General features: G+C 33.4%; 1 protein-coding gene across 2 annotated transcripts in view; it reads right to left on the reverse strand.

Annotated features, from left to right (window-relative positions):
- The window catches only part of FSTL5 (follistatin like 5), a 300,031-nt gene that overhangs the window by 95,048 nt on the left and 189,428 nt on the right, over window positions 1-15,555 (reverse strand). The gene's annotated exons all lie outside the window — the stretch shown is intronic.

The following is a 15,555-nucleotide window of genomic DNA, read 5'->3' on the forward strand; positions in this document are numbered from 1 at the left end:
GGGGGGGAAGAGAAAAAAAGGGGAATAAACAAAAAAGAAAACCTGGGAAAAAAATGGAGCACTTTATTGCACCAATTCCCAAACTGCTCTGTCTGCCAAGGAACAGAAGCAACAACCATGACAGACTATAGCACCTGGTAGAAGTACAGAGTACTTCTTTGTGTGTAACAGTTAAAGACAAAGCTGAAGCAAATACAGTGCATCATCTGAAATACTGTGAATTATCTCAATCCACAAATATTTGCTGCTTATGTTTTGCGTTCACTGTGCAAGACAATAGAAATTGCTAGTGTTGATAAGCTATTTCACAAGGCTTGCCAAGCCTTAGTATTAAGTAAAATACCCCAATGTAAAATATCTGTAAAACAGTAAATTTAGAGAAGGCAATTTCAAATGTGTCATAGGCTTTCATTTGGGGTAAGAGCATGTGTGTTTTGTTTTTTCTTCAAGATAAGACAAATTGCTAACACATTTGGAAGTAAAATTATTAAGAATACATGCAAACACTAAGAAACCATATTCTGCATGATGCATAGGTACAAGAAATTTCAATCAATATGGTAAATCTGAGGAAGCTAAAATGGCTTTTTCACATTCATAGTTATTGTTTGAACCACAAAGAAATTCCAACATTGCTCTTGAAAAGTATTCAGCATTTCTAAAATTAACACTGGTGCAGCAAATTCAAACTCACTTAATGTCCTGTGAAAATGAGGACAGTTTATGGCATGGCACATGAAACATCTAAAAAAAAGGGGGTGATTGCAACATAAAATAAATTTTTTAAGTTAAAAAAGTAAAGAAAATACTAATGGAATTAAATTAGGTATAAACAAATATACTAGTAAATACAGAGTATGCATCCTTAAAAAGAAAAGTATTTTATATTTCTTTTAAGGAAACCTTTGTCATTCAATTTTGGAACAAATCTATTTAATGAAAAAACAAGTGAATAAAATTAATATTAGGAGAGAAGTACTCTCAAGCCTTTCAATTTAGCACATTTTTGACTGCCTCTGGTATTTCATATTGCAAGAAAAATAATACATGACTTCAGTAATTACCTTTGCACCATAACACAAACTAAAACCAAAGTAACTGAACAGATTTCAGGAAAGAAAAACCTAAATTATGTGAGCATCATGTTCATTTCGATCCAAGGGAAAAAAAATTTCATTTTTCAGGTTAACCAAAAGTTCATCGTTATTCAAGTTTTCAAGTAATCTTTTAAAAATTTAGACATACGATGGGAGTCCAGACTTTCTCCAAAATTTTCTCTGCTAATCTACATATTAAAAAGCTTTAAACAGCTCTAATATTAATAGAAGACCACTTCAAATCTACGTCCCACAACTCATTTGGACAGTTACATAAAAAGAATGATACACATTAATTTGATGACACTGTATACTCTTCTCTCTTATGTAACTGCCTATAGGTTAGAGGCTGAACAACTAAGTTGTCTCTTCACTTGTGTTGTGCCTGATTAAACGTAAACTATTAAAATTCTATGTTAGGAATGATTGTGTCATATTAGACAAAAGAGCTCTATAGGAATTGAAGACCATCCAAAATGCAAGTTTTCTGCTCCGCTGATAAAGCATGAAAAAAACTCTAGTTTTTTTTTAATCTTTGATTTTTTAAGTAAACTATAAAAGGCATCAGGTATTTGTTTTCTAATTACCAAATCACTTTCATATAAGAGAGAAATTAATCTTTCCATTATTGCAAAGCAGCAGCTTATAAGCAAGCTAAGATACTTATAGGTTCCTTTTATCCTCATAAAAACAGTACTTTGTAATTAACACTTTTTTTTTCCCAAAATGCAAGCATCAGAGAGGCATCTCAGTATCTTTGGAAAAGAAAGCTTTGTTGTCCTATAATTAAATGCAATGGTTCATTTTTGTGTCATTAAAAACTTAATTTTACATTTAGATCCCAAAATCCCCTGATTGTTTTTATTTTCTAGAAGGAATATACTGTGACTCAAAATTCAAGTGATACTGCCCACCAGACATGCACAAATGAGACTGACTTTCTTTTTCTAAGTAGAACCATTACCTGACACAATTTATTACACTAAGGAAAAGGAAATATATGAATTAAGTTGAATATTGTGCTATTTACTGTAGTTTTTAAAATTTACTGCATCATCAGAATAATGTCAGCTCCTATGTTACAAGAGATGGTTGTTCAGTGAGAGTATTGTGCAGACTTCCTGAGACATACTTGCATGGCTACTGAATGATTCAAAACTTCTAGTAGGCAACTGACAGTACAAGTATTTTAGTTTTTTATTGAATTCAGTATGCAAACATCTCAAAAGGTAGGTAAATATTCTGGTAGTCCATTAAATGTGTAATTATCTGTGTTTTCCAAAGTTACTCTTTAATTTAGGAAAGTTGTGAAGGAATGGTCATGAAAAATAATATATATAACTTTTCTTATTTTCCAAAGATAAAACTATTGCATATATTTTCTACTTATTGGGAAAAAAAAGAAAAAAAAAAAAAAGCACCACCCAACCTAAAAAGCCCTAAGCTGACAGAGCAGTACATGGAGCAGAGCTATTTAGCAGGTAAGTCCCTGAAAATCCCTGTTCATGAACTGTCTGCTTCCAGGATGGAAGAGGCAAACAGTGGTGTGGGGGGAAGGGTGTGGTGTGTGCAGAGTGTTTCGAGGTGCACAGGGCAGCACCTCACTCAGTCCATGCTCCATGACATTCCTTTGGAAACAGAAAAGATAGGCCCAGGAACCAAATGATGAATTTACCATCTCTTCTTTTCTCCCTGAAAGAAATAAACCTGTTTAAGAGCAAAGACTTTTGCCATGGCACTGGAAGACATAACCTAGTAGAATGTCTCCCAGTTTTCTCTCCATGTTGCCCTTGTAGAGCAATGATAATAAATTTGGATGCTGTTGGTTACAGAGCAAGTAATATTATATATAAGTAGAGAGTAGGGTTTGCCTTTTATAGCTTGCTGTTATCAGAAGCATACTCTATTATGGTATACTGTATTAAATGAATTTGCTTGTAACTCCTCCAGATGCAATATCAGTCTGATGCACATCTGGTTCTTAACTACAAAAAGTCACTGGATACATTTTTCAGATAAAGGGAGAGAAGTAAAAAACCGCCAAACCCATCTGAATCAAAGCTGGAGGTATAGTTAGGAGATGTGGAACACAGAATAGGTTACAGACAGCTGTGTAGAAATATCTGGTTGGAAGCAATTTAAAAAGCAGTCATTATAAAGGAGGACAAAAGTGGTGAAACCAGATTAAGTGTTAGCTACAGAGAAGATATTTTAAAACATTAACACTGACCAGAAAAAAAAAAAAAAAAAAAAAAAACTTACTGAAGAGGCTCAGAAATACCCAAGATTTAAAAAAAAATAAAATATAATGGTTTAAATGTAAAACACTCCTGTGTTGGTTGAGGAAGGTGTTAGATGGTTGAAAGAGTTTGACAAATCTCCTGGTTGCTACAGCCATTATACAAACTCCCCTACCCCTCATTCTGATTAATGGTACCAAGTCAAGTTCTTCTGGTTCCCTCTCATTATTTTGCATTACTGAAGCTATCACTGTGTTTGATCCAACATGAATTCATCCTTCTTGAGAAAACATGAAATAAAAATGTACACAATTCTTTGAATAAAAAAGTGCAATGTATCAACTAACCCATATCTTTTCCTGAAAAACTACAGTAAATGTCTCCAGAATGCAATTGCCATTTTCACATTAATCTAATCTGGTTCCTCACAGTTGCCCTGTGATTGACAGGTCCACACAATTTCTTTTACTCTGCTCTTTCCAGTAGATTAGTTCTCAGCTTGAAGTATAATTTCTTACTATTAACCAAGTATAAGATCTTACACTTTGTAACATTACTTTTCATCTCACTTCTACTGAGCCAGGCTTCAAGGCTGTCCAGTTCCTCTACTATAATAATCTAATATTTGTCTGTATTGATGACGACTCCCAAATCCTGGTCTCTGAGAGACTTCTCTTACTTTTTTTGGTTGGTTGGTTGGTGGGTTTGTGGGTTGTTTTTTTGTTTTTTGTTTTTTGTTTTTTGTTTTTTTTTTGTCAGGGTATTAGTTTGCTTCCCAGGTGGTCACTGGAGAACTTACTAACTCCTTCACAAAGTGATATTTTCCCATTCCATTGATCCCATACCACCTCCCTTTCAGCTAGCTCCTTACTGATTTTATGGTTTCTCTACTAACTCCCAGTATTTTAGTTAATCGGACAGGTTCTCACGTGGCATCATACCAAGTGCTTTACCTAAAATGATGAAAGTACTTCTCATTGCTTCTCTTTAATTATCTAGAATCTATGTTATAGACCTACTATTGTTTGTCCTTCACTTAAAATTAGATCTAATTAAGATCAGCTTTTCTAATTTTCTAAATATTTTCTGATATCTTTCTGAAGTATCTTCAGAACTTACTGAAACCAAATGCAAAATAACATCACTCCTACTGAATCAGCAAAGGAATTGGATAATTATCAGACATCTTCTGGTTTTGGGGGTATGTTTTGTTTTGCAATATATCATATTATTGATACAACATACATCATTGTTACTCTGTTTTTTAAGCTTAAAGTATTTGTCCATCTCTATCACGTGTCCCATAGACAGGAAATTTTGGAAAATAATACAATCAAATAGTTTTCCCAAAATAGCTGACAACCTAAAATACATGAAGATATACTCAGTGAGTGTGTTCACTTATAAAGCTCCACAGGCAGGTCACCTTAGGAAAATTTTTAAAATTTATTGACCACTACCAGTGAAATCAGCTAAGCATAAATAATTCTGAGGAAGGTATTACAATAGTGTGAATGATGATCAATTAGCATAGAGTGTAAGTGCTTCTAGTTTCTTAGTTTGCCCAATATTTAGTAATTAAACTGTGAAAGGCAGAGAAAAAGAGTTTTCAACTCTGACACTTTGCAAAAATATCCCAACTTCAACAGGGGTAAATCAATAACGGAACTTTACTTTAAGCATTATTTTTTCAAGAGTCATGCACCTTGGGTTGTCATTCTTCATATAAGACAAACTATATCAATATTCTTGTAAATCAACAGATAAAATGACATCACTATTTTTATAAACATATCAGGAGTGGTAGGGTAATGCTAGGGAAAAAAAAGACTGATAGCTGTGCAGTGTTTTGATTAACCTTTCTATTTCCTTAATCCTAAATGCAATGGACTGATTTACATAACATGGACCATTCTGATGCTCTAAATTAAGCAGATCTATAAAAAGAGTTGTTACACTTGGACATATTTGAGTTTTCTGAAGAAGTTAAAGAATAGATAGTAAAAGCTGGGCTATTTCAGTTCTTTCCCTATACATTAAAAAAATCTTATCTCCAACTCCTTTGATGGACAGTCTTTAGGGGACTGTACACAATTATAAAAATTCATTTGTGATCTTAGAATACCAAATCAGGCTAGTAGGAGGAGAAACAGAGAAGCATATGAAATTTCTTGAGATTAAGTGGTTCCTTTCTGTAATTTATGACCAGTAAAGAAAAGCCACAATATCACTCTGAATAAAAGTATGAGAAAATGTATACTTGGACTTTGTATATCACTATATAATTGATTATCTATTAAAGGGGGGAAGATTTTATGCAACTGTAGACTGTTTTGGTTAATTTAATTTCATTAACAAATGTACATTTTGAACCTTCTCATATACTTATATAAGTTGTGTGTATTTATTCAAAGCAGCCACAAAAGAGTCTTCTGAGTCTAAACTAATGAGTATTATGCAGACTGGTACCCATTATCTAAAATTAAGACCACATAAAGCCTGTATTTGCTTTGTTTGTCTATTTCAAACCTAATTTAAAAGCAATCACCTTTTAAAACCAAGCAAAGAAGCCTTTTGTACATGGACTACAGTAAACTCTGTACTTAATGGATAACAGTACTTGGTGGCTTGAAATAGCTGAAATGCAGCTAGGTAATGTGCCTTTTCCTCTTCTGGCATTGATCCCATTTTCCTCAAAATGACATGACAAAAGCTTTTTCATCAGTGTCATTTTGCTCTTCTTTTATAGCAATTTTAAAATCAGTGCACATCCTCATTAGCATGACTAATTTTGTCATTTTGTGCTGTATCTTCTGCTTTGAATTTGTTGTAAACATATTATTTGTATATTTAGTAGAATGTTTCAGTATGAGGAGTAACAGGACATGGTTCATGAGTGGCTATTCTCTAGGGTCTTTCTGTTCTCATAATCCATCTAACAGCCCACACAAGGGAAAAAAGCATAAATAACTTTTTAAAAACTCTTTAACATTTTAGCTGCAGAGCTTGGACTAAAATTCAGGAGGTCTTATTTTCCAGACTTATGACCAGCATAGAAGATGATTCTGTTTTTATATTATGGCAATATGGTTGTTACTGGGAGGAGAAAAAAAAAAAAAAAAAAAAAAAAAAAAAAAAACAGACTTACCATAAAAATTAACATTTATTCCTTTCATCTATGCTGAAAAAAAGACATGAAAATAATTTTTTGCTGACAATTATAATATTGAAATAGCTCATGTTTTCAGGAAGTCCTGTACAAACCAATTCCATAAAGAAAATTAACAGAAACTGTAAAAGAAAACACAATCCTGTCTGCATTTATTTGTAATACAAGTCAATGGGATTTAATGGTGAGTGATTTATATATAGGTCATGCTAGGAGACATTTATTTTATGGAAGAACTTAAAGTTTCCCTGAAAGACAAATGTGAAGCAAAAACCCTATGCTTTCTATTTCTTCTTCCAAATATGGAATGCAGTATTCTTTATACAGATACCTAGAAACATTAAGAATGTTTCAAGATTTAAGAATCAGGAAAGTAGAGTATGTCAGCTGACTTCTTGCTTCAGTGAATTTAGAATCAAATTCTTTTATTGTGGAAACAGCTTTCATCTGATTTTCTTAGGACCAAAATTAAACACATAAGCAAATGTCTTAAAAAAACCCCAAACAAACAAAAAACAACAACAACAAAAACCAGCTGTAGTAAATAAAAGGACTAAATAAAATATAGATTATTATACCTTACAGAAGTTTATAGATGTCTGCACTAATAGTGTTTACCATTAAAACAGTCTATAGTTTTTATTGGTTCTCTGAAGTAGTAATAATGAATGTAGACTGTAAGAAGTAGCTCAAGGACTTTATGAGATTGAGAACCTGAACATAAAACGGTATATAAATTCAAGTGCAGATAAAGTAGTATACAACAGCAAAAGCAGTCCTTCAAATCTAGATCAATGGTCTGCAAGTTGACTTGGCAGGAGAGAGACAATGGAGTTATGATAAGTAGTTTTATCAACTCTGTCCTCTGGTAGAGAAAAATTCAATTCAAAGATTAGTAATTCTTAGGACAGGAACTAAAATCAAACAAAAAAACCTGTAATTTTGTCCACATGAATACCATATGCAGCTTTGGGTCTGCTACAAATAGATAAAAACTCAGAGGAAAAACAAGCCTGATAATCATATAGAGCAGTTTAAATATGAAAAATGCTCAAACAGGATTGGATTTTTTCTTTTACAAAAGAGATGATGTAGAGGGTTTTGACAGAATTCTACAAAATCATGGCTGTCATGGAAAAGCTGAAGAAGGTATTGATGTAGTATTGTTTCTTCTAAGAGAGGAAAGCCATCAAAAGAAGCAAGTGGGAGGTCAGTTTCAAAACAAAGGACAGCAGTTTTCATGCTTGAAGTGATAGATCTGAAAAAACTCTTTGCTAAAGGGGACTGTGGATTCCAGAAACCTACGTGTGCAGGAAGAGATCACACAAACACTTGGGAGAGTATGAATAAAGTATAATGATATTATTCTTACACTTCTCTAGGCAGTAACTTAAGTCCATGGTTGCGAGACACTGTTGGGACTAGTTGGGCCTGGGACCAGTACAGCCATTTTTATAGTCTTAAGGCACGCTTCTTTATTTTACATGGAATTCACCCAGAAAATGTGATTTCTAAGTTTTCTTTACTGTTTACATGTCCCAGTTTTAACTAAGTGAACCGTGATTTAAAGTATTTTAAGTTTTAATGAAAAAAGTAATTTAACTGTAATGTAGCTGAATTAATAAAGATTATGTACTACCTCCTGAAAATCATTTATTCAGTAGGTGAACTCACCCTTCTGATATTTTTAATTGCTTTTAAAAGAATTATCTCTGAATGGCAAAGAACCTTTTCAGCATTACTTACATACTACAAATGCTTTTTAAAAAGTGAATGATGGCAATCATATGAAAATCAGCAACAATAGCTTTTTGCTAATTTCTCATGACAAAACAAAAAAATTCAAAATTATTATACATGTGTTTTAAATTTAATTCTTTAATTAAATGAATTTCAATTGCTCTGTCCATTGAATCAAACTCCTTCTCAAGACCTTGTGTTTCTCACAGATCTGCACAGCCTAAAGCACTCAAGTTATAAATGAGTGCAACATGGACTATAATGATTCACTTAAGTCTTTGTAAAAATCAATAAAACATATACTTTCACTTGCTCTGCAGGGCACTAGGATCATTAAAAATAGTTCAGAAGCATCATTCATGGAAATATGAGGAGTCAGTGATTCTTTCAGACTCTTGTCGTCATATACAGAAACACAGAATGTTTCTATGCAGCTGTGGGCTGCACCTCATTTAATATATCACACAAGATCAAGAACTGCCAGAAGTGCAGTATTAGCAGCACTAACTGACAACCCAAATATATTCATAGGGTTTCTCAGGTGACCACCCTATCATGGTTACTTTGTATCAACACCTGAACCAGATAAGACAGTTGGAGAATCGCTTTTTGGACAGGAAATATATGTGAAATAAGAAACTTGTAAAGATAAACCCATTCAAATCTGGCTGAAGACACTTTGGAAAATATAGAGAAATACCTATATGTATTATGTTTTGCCTAATATTCTTTTAACGGTACTACAGGAATACTAGGTAAACTTGAGCATGTTTTGAACAGTATCACTACTGCTTATGGTAAGGATATTTACAGTAGTGCAGATAAAGGGTTCACACTATGGACTGGCTTGTTATGAGAATCCCTTGAAGTTGCAGAAGCCATTCAGTTCTTATAAGATTTTTTTTCAGCCTAGAGGAAAACACAGGCCAAGAAAGTCAACTTGCAATCTATATGGCTTCAAAGTCTTCTGTTGCAGGGGAAAACACTGACAGTCTGTTTCTCACAGACTATTTATTAGGGATAAGCAAAACAAACTAAACTTTGCATATCCTGACTGACAAACTAGTTCTTTCTCCTTATGAAGAAGAACAGAATTCCAGCTTTTATTAATTTACATTTCTTGAAGAGACAGTAAATGAACTGGTAAATAATAAATCTCTCAGCCTCCTGTTTCTACTATCATCTCACCAGACTGAAACTGCCTGCCCAACCTTAACGTATCCTCTCAATATGTTCTGTAACCGATTTTATGCATCATTCAATGAATCCTAAGGGAAATTTCAAAGTTATTGTGACAGGTTAAAATTTGATTTGATGCATGTTACTGGAATTGCTGATCTGAAAGCAGTCAGATATGGTATCTTAGGTTTATGTGTATATATAAACTTGCAACTTTTATAGACTCAATATTCAAAGTTATACAATATATTTCTAGCCAATAGAGTTGTAGCAAAAATTAATTTTAAAGTCTGTTTAGAAGAGAATCTCAGAATAAAGAAAACACTAATTTCCTAAAAACCTATTGCCAATTTTAGACTTCAATCCCATTTTAAAGGCTATACTTCAGATTAGTAAAATATAATTAAAACATTTGTACACTAAAAATATTTTCCAAAAACAACAGAAACCACAGCAGTCCAGAAAATATGATAAATACTCTCATCTAGAATGCTACATAACTGTTTAAGAAAATATGCCAAATGACCTATTCCAATCATACCTGTCTTGATATGAGAGGATACGACACCCACAGCTAAAACATTTTAAGCTGTCCAATCATTTGTATGAACGTACTTAGTCACTGTGCATCCGTAGCATTGCAACAATTTCTGGTGACATTTTCTTAAACAGAGTTGTTCTTGCACCAATAGTTGCTTTTTAAAAATCCATGAAAAATGTTTTTTTCTATTTTAATATAGGAAGTGAGCATACGCTAAGAGTGGCCTGTGCAGAAATAAAGCAGAAATGAGAAACTAGCAGATCATTGAGCTATATTAGCATATGTACCTCAAATGAGGTACATTAGCATTTCAAAAAACCTCACGCAATTGTAACTAATTTTCTCAGTGTGCAACATTTAGCACTTTACACTTACATCCATTGTAAATTCAGCAGAGAATAAGTGGTTTTGTTCAGAATATGGAGAATAAGATGACTCTTAACAACAGCACTGTCATTGCTGGTAAATAAATACTGCCTGTGCTTGAGGTTTAGATGTTTTCATTTTAAAAAGAAAAATAGTTCTTGTCACGCTAGTATATTGTTAATAACAGCTGTTGAAGAATTGGTCTGAAATGTGTAGGTTTTTAAAAACAATAATAGCAGGAAACAAGATTACCAAGTATTGATGCAACATTGATGAGATGTTAAATTTAGTCACATAACTTTCTGTGGAATCTCAGTGTTTCATTTTCTGAATATTTTAAATGCACATAATTGAACGTCAAATCTTCCAAAATTGCAGTGATGAGACTTTGCAGTGGTGGTGAGAAAGGTATTTAAAAAAGACGTACAGAAGTGGTAAAAATCACAGGTGAAAAAGGGAAAAAAAAAAAAAAAAAAAAAAAAAAGAGGTTACTTAGGTTGAATGAAATTTTCCATGTTGCTATTATTTACATTCATTTTTAGCTCTGCTTATACATTCAAGAAGGGAGAAAAAGAAGTATAATGTGTTCTATCCTATTTCTTCTGGGGAGGGTGGGGTGTTCATCTTTGCCAAATGAAATGCACCATTCCCAAAACATATCTCTAATTTTCCTTATCACATTAACATCAACTTCCTTATGCACATCACCAAGTGTCTGAACAGCTTCTTTTTGATTCTTCTATGCATCCTGTCAACTTCTATGCATTTCCCCAAGTTCTTCATGACATGTTTCTGTGCACTGGAAATTATCTACACCAGGAATATATATTTTTAAATATATTTTAAGGATATTTTTTTTTTTTTGGCATATTCTGGAAATGCTGACTATTATAGTGAGTGAACCTATGGAAGAAATATAAAGAAAGATACGTTTGCTTTCTACAGTCACTGTCAATATATTCTTATTTCATTAGACATAAAAAAACCAGAGACGGGTACCTGGAGCCCTAAACTGGGAATGCCATGAGCCATATGTGATTGCACAGATATCGCTATCTTCAAATGATGAATATATTTAATGAGAAGAGCAGAATTTGTTCAAGTGAAAGTCTGTTTTCCTTGTTTTCTTACTTATGCTTCTTCAGTTAAATATCAGTGTGATTTTGGTTTGTTTTCAAAAGAGAATTATCAACAACATTGCATTTATTCATTGAATTTTGGGTTGTCAATTTAGTTGCCTACTTTTCAATTTTGGAATGATGTAGTCAGAAACAAGTAGTGTGAAGGGATTCTGCTGAAGAGAACATTGAATGCTCCTGTGCTGCACCAGAATCTGTAATGAGCAGCAACAACAACTTCAGAGAAGAGGGGGCCAGATCAAACTACAGACTCCCACAACAGAGCTGTACTTGCAGCTGTGAGCAGCCTAAGCAATGCTTCTGAATAGCCCAACTCAAATGGAATTTATCAAGGTAGATAAAACTCTTAAACCCAGGATAATTTTCCCCAGAGAAAAGCTCAGAAAAATACTGATAATTTGATGCAATCTGTTCCACTCAAAAGACAAAAATTTGTTTTTAATGATACCTTCAAAACCCCTTTCTCTTCTGGGAAAAAAAAAAAAAAAAAAAAAAAAAAAAAAAAGAAAATTATACTTCATAGAAAACAAACAAGGAAGTGGACATCCAACAACTTCATTGTTTATCTGCAAATCAATAATCACTTCCAGAAAATACCCATTCAAATTGTATGTATACACAACCTTACACATAAGATTGCTATATTTAAATGCAGTATTTTGGCAGCTTTTCTGGTTTACTTCCATGTAAAAACTTAATAAATCTTTGGTTTATCTTCTAGTAGCTTTCCCAGCTACACATAGGCTCAGGTGCATTTAGAATAAGTGCCACTTTTTTCTTTATCTCTTTCCACTGTCTTTTCTTTCATCTCTTCTTATTCTCATCTCCTTTTACTTCTCTCCAGCCCTTCTTCTTTTTTTTTATTTCTCTACCACATTACTCACACTCATTGATCCTATTAGTTCTACTTGTCCTTTCTTAAATTTATTTACATATACTATTTATGCAATAACTCTGTAGATATTGAAGTGAGCATCAGCCGGTTTCTGGAATTAATTTATTTGGATTTATCACAGAGTGTGGCGAGGGGAGTGGGGTTCGTGGTTATATCTACCTTGTGGCTTGGCGGCACAACTTAGTGTTTGCTAAGTCAGAGTTTGTAGGGATGCACCCTTGCCACTCCCTGCCTGGATTTTGGGCAAGATGCACCTGTTTCCACATGTACATCTCCTCGTGTATGGGAAGAAGGGAGCTGTAATATTGCAGTACATATACTAGTCTGGAAAACAGGGAAATCATGAAGTGAGCACTTTATTATACATTAAATATCTTATCTCAGTTATTTTGAATAGATATTACCATACTATAACAGGAAGAGTATATAGAGTTAAGTATAGAAATATTAACCGTATAGTTTTCTGTTGCTAGTAACCTTTTAATTTGTTCCAAGATGAGAAAAAGATTATTTTCAAAACACTGATCACTGATACATTAGCCAGTATAAATCAGTACTAAATAACAACGTAGACTCTTCCATTAGTGTATCAAATACATAGCAATAAGTGTGATTATGTCCATGTGTGTCCAGTAGAGGTTGTCAGCCATAATCCTTCTATGGACCCAGACACTGGGTGCTCATGACTTTTAAACTTCTACAAACCAAAGAATCTAGAAACTTCTCTATAGATCACACTTTTCTAATCTTCCTGTACAGCTCTTTGCCAAGACCTGGAACAGCATTCAGCTGTCTGCAATGTCAAGTCCTGACATCTCTGGAACACTTCCACAGCCTAAATACAAAATTTACCAGCATCCTGTCCAAAACTGTGCAGTTTTACACTTTATCTTCTCAGTCATGCATAGAACAAGCCAATGCATATTGCAGATGCAGATTTAAACTTTAAAATTCACAAATTCTTAGAAAAGTAAACTTAGTCTCACTTCCCCCTACTCCAGATCACTCTTTTCTTGAGAATCCCTCAGGGTCTGAGATTATGAAGCTGGGCCATTTCATCAGGCTCCAGATACAAGAAGATACAGCTTTCCTGATCTGCTTCTAAAATATAAAAAATCTTACTGAATGACAGTTGATAAATGGTCAGTCTGGAAAAGTGCTTCTTCCTTGGTAATGCTTTTCACTAAGTCATCATTGAAGACAAATGATAAAAAGAAAGGGGCAGGGTGGAATGGAGGACACACATGAGGTGGGTACGCCGACATGTGTGGGGACATGTACCACAAAGATTAACCTTTGCAGTCTAAACGCAAAATGTAGTCTGAATTTACATCAAGCAGAATCCATAGCTCTACAGACAGAGTCCATGATCTCTCACAGTATCACAGCTGTATAGTAAAGCCATCCTAAACACATATTAAAAAATCTACATGGTCAGAACAGAGATGTCCTGTAACTGATAATGGTCGATGGACAAATGCCCAGATAATAAAACACTGGACAAGCATATAGTGATAATTCCCGTGACTTCTGTTTTAGCACCCATCAACATAGTACTACCTGAGCCAGAGGCAGTTTATGGTGGTGACACTAAATAATGAGTCAAAGGAGTAAGTTTTCTGGAAAGAATATGAACACAGACTAGAATTAGCTGGTCTGTTAGACAAACAACCTAACAATTCAATTGTTTTAACCTGAGGAATTCTTTAACTTGTAATGAAGGGGTAGTTGCCCATAAGGAAGAAAGAAAATAAAGTGCCATCAGTGTTTGGACCATAATATGATGCTAAAGGAGAAAAAAATTAAAACCCCACATATTTTCCCTGTTTTTCTTAAATAAAATAAAAATTTTGAAATCTCAGATGTCTAGGACTTTGTAACAATTATAACCCCTAAATTAAAAACAAATCCTGCTCCTGTTATTCATATCTAAGGAACATATTTTAAATACTGCACTTTAAATCTGCAAAATTGAGATCTTCAAAGATTAAAGGGATTAAAGTAATGCTGTCAGAGGAAAATAAGAGCAATTATTATGATACCAACTAATTTATTCCAATGATATAAGCACAAAGTAAAAGGATGAAGCTTTGGGACATGTGTATCTTCTCACACATATACACATAAAAAATCCATTTATGAACAACTTCACTATAAAATATAAATGAAATAAAGAGAAAAGATGTCTACAGTGAAAGAGGACCAGGCTAATTAATAAACCCCTCTGGATTTATAAACATAAAATTTAGACAATTTCATTAGAACCTCTTTTAAAGCAAAATGGAAAACATTTCACAAGATCTTCCATATCAACCATCTTGATTTTCTCACCTTCCACTTACTACAGATTACAAGTTCCTCTTAAACTCAGTCCAAGTATCAGTTTCTTTGCTTTCTCAAGACAATCCCACCCAGTTTCCTGGGCTGTTTACACCAAAAAAAAAAAATATTTTTGTTTCACCAATTTTCCAACTCCCATTTAAAATTGAACTGTTTGGTGTCTTCTAAAAAAATCATCCTAGCTTGTATATGTCCTCATTTTTCTGACAGTCATGGAGAGAAGACCTGATAGTAAAGACTATTTTGCCTAACAGTCTATATTCAATTTCTACCTTGGATACTTTAAACAGCTTTTGATTTGCAGGACCCTACAGATTTCCATCTGTTGTGAAAGCTGATGATTAGTAAACATAAGCTACTAATAACAGATTTGTTTTTCTTAACTTTCAAAAACCTCTTAGCCATAGCTTTTTCCTTATATTCTTCCATGACTGGGACATAACTGAATTTCATGTAGTAAATATAATTTTAGCTGAACAATAATAGATATGAATATTCCATGATAACTGGGTCAAGGTTGCTGATTTACCAAAATCAGGTAACGACACCAGATATTGAAAAAGTGATGTTGAAAAAAGCCAAGACTGAAACAAACACCCCCACCTTCAGGTTTAGGGCAACTCTAAAAGACACCTTCTCACACTAACACTTTAATGATCAAGTATATTAATTGACTTAACCACTGATAGTACTTTTCTTTAAAATATCTAAAAAAACCTTTAAGATATATACAATTAATTAACCATGGTGACTATTTTCAAACAAAGACTTTTTAATTTGAAGAATGTGAAAAAGCCTGATAAGTAGCAATAAACATATGGGAGGATTATACGCTACATTTTCTAAATC

This window comes from Athene cunicularia, assembly GCF_003259725.1.
Source record: "Athene cunicularia isolate RWA chromosome 4 unlocalized genomic scaffold, athCun1 chr4_part2, whole genome shotgun sequence".
Taxonomy (NCBI): domain Eukaryota; kingdom Metazoa; phylum Chordata; class Aves; order Strigiformes; family Strigidae; genus Athene; species Athene cunicularia.